This window comes from Bison bison, unplaced genomic scaffold (assembly GCF_000754665.1).
Source record: "Bison bison bison isolate TAMUID 2011002044 unplaced genomic scaffold, Bison_UMD1.0 scf7180017864163, whole genome shotgun sequence".
Classification (NCBI taxonomy): Eukaryota; Metazoa; Chordata; class Mammalia; order Artiodactyla; family Bovidae; genus Bison; species Bison bison.
In genome coordinates, this window is record NW_011494735.1 from 6,581,508 (window position 1) to 6,584,006 (window position 2,499).

A 2,499-nucleotide genomic window follows, 5' to 3' on the forward strand; every position below is an offset into this window, starting at 1 on the left:
TGATGCTGGGAGGGATTGGAGGCAGGAGGAGAAGGGGACGACAGAGGATGAGATGGCTGGATGGCATCACTGACTCGATGGACGTGAGTCTGGGTAGACTCCGGGAGTTGGTGATGGACAGGGAGGCCTGGCATGCTGCGATTCATGGGGTCGCAAAGAGTTGGACACAACTGAGCAACTGATCTGATCTGATCTGATCTGATACAGTCTCTGGGGGAAAGTATATTTGACAGTCATATAACCCCGGATATATGTTTAGCTCAATTAAAAAGAAAAGTCAGCAACTGTTTTCAAACTCGATTTCAATATCACAAGTACACAGAAAGAAAAATTGAATCACTGAATGAAAAATACTTCTTGAATGGGCAAGATAATCTCTGAATTTGTATGATAAAATACTTGGTACTAGATAATACTTGGCAGTGTTACCTGCGTGATCTTGGATAAACCAGTAAAACACCTTTGAACCTTCTTTCCTTATCCATAGAGGTGTCACCTCCTTATAAAGGTTGTTAGGATTCAATGAAAGAAAAGGTTATGTATTGTTATTATTATCATTTATTTAGTGATCTACTTAAGATCCTGACTCCAGATCTTCAAATTGTTAGCTCACCATTTCTAAATCATTCTAGTTTATTTTGGTTGAGGGTGTCAGAATAATAAATGATTTGAAACCACCAGACAGGTGATTTTTTTGTTTAAAGTTGTTCATAAAACCTTTTATAGTATCTTTATGTCAGCATCATTAAGTTTGTGTTTCTCTTCATGGGCATAAAAAAGGGAAATCTCTAGGAATAGGGGAGATTCATGTAATCACTGAGTCTAACTGTAAATCTAACTACACATCTTAGGGCCAAAATATTCTTGGTTGACTAATTTTTACCTCTTTGAGTAAATGTCTCCCTACTCCATCATTAGTAATTAATATCTGAAAATAGAGAGCTGTCAAAATCTAGAGGTGAGACAGATTGCTTGTGAATCTAAGAACAGATAATGCAAAGTGCAGTCACTTTCCTCTGGAAGACACTCTGGGGTGTTCCTACAGACTTGATATTGCATAGATATTGAATGATCTTTATACAGTAAGGAGCTTTTTTTAAAATTACATTTCTGGGAATATGGAGCTACAGAATATTATTAATTTAGTAGGTAATATGCTGACATGATTTGATTCATTATAGTGTAAACAAATCAAATTTTTCCTGGTGTTAAAAATTCGCCTTCATTGAAAGATCTGAAAAAGAAACTGGAGAGAAAAAGATTATTCCTGATTAACACTGACCTGTCTAGTCCTTAGTGTACCTCTTCTGCTAGTCTGAGGTGTTTCTGATTGTCATACTTAAACACACGCAAAAAATGGTTGAGATTATAGAAACAAAGGACAAATAGGGTATGAGCATTTTCCAAAACTTCTTTCCCTCCTTACATCTTCACCAAGAAGGAGTAAATTTTATTTGCTATTTAGCCCATTCCTTTTCATATTTTTTAAAAAGGTGTAAAAACACAGCCAGATTTATATTTGAGTTCAGAGTAAGCAGAGTTGGATTTTTTGTATTTCTTTCCCCAAAGCATGCAGTTTCCTTTATTTGCTGATTATGGTATGGTGTTACTAAGCCTATGAGAAACCTCTCTGTGAAGTGCATTTTAATATTTAGATCAAACAGCGATTCGAATACATTAATGCCCAGTGGGTAAATGTGTCATTTGAAAGCAGCTGCTGAGCCTTCTCCCTGCTGCTCCAATTAACACATACTGCACACTTTTGTCAGCAAGAAGCAGTGCATATGGATGAAACCACTTTGCAGCTCATTAATATGATATGCAAGAGAGAACTAAGGGTTAATCCATCAGCCCCATGCAAACAATAGTTTGCCAAGACTTTTCCCAAGCCCATGCTTGGGTGCTGGACTCTAGGGTAGGTGAGGAGGGATGAGCAGTAAGAAAAAGTCTGTTCCGTCTCCAGCTTTGGTTCAGTCCATTGACTAACAAGTTTCCCCGCCCCTCTCTCCTCCTACACCCCCGTTCCTGATGATGGAGACATTGGATAGTGAAATTCTAGTGCTGGGACTCCTCGAGTCTCAGCGGAATCGCTGGTTGAACTTTATTTTGTTTTGTTACAAAGCGATTTGAAATTCAACGCTTTGCCCTTGATTTTTTTCTCGTAGTCTTTCATGATCATTTCACTTTCTCTCTCTTTTTCTTTTTCTTAAATGCTTTCTAAATTACACACTTGAAAGGGTATTGAGCAAAGTAAGAAATCTGGTCAGGGTAAACTCATACCGTTGTTATTTTTTCCTCCCCACCCCGGCTAAAAATCTCTGCCTTGCTGGTGGCACCGAGGCAGATGGAAGGGTAGCGCGTCCCCCAGCCCCAGGTTCGGTGTTGGGCATTCATGCTCCACCGAATCCCAAGCAGCTGGGCTGTTGCTCCACTCCCGTGCTGGCTGAGCCAGGTGGTGCGGGGAGCGAGAGATGGACCGCTTCCTGGGATTTGTCAAGC

The 2,499-nt window shown here is 39.7% G+C and overlaps 1 protein-coding gene across 1 annotated transcript in view; it reads left to right on the plus strand.

Moving 5' to 3' along the window:
* Positions 1-2,499, plus strand: part of GRIP1 (glutamate receptor interacting protein 1) — a 464,606-nt gene that overhangs the window by 3,444 nt on the left and 458,663 nt on the right. The gene's annotated exons all lie outside the window — the stretch shown is intronic.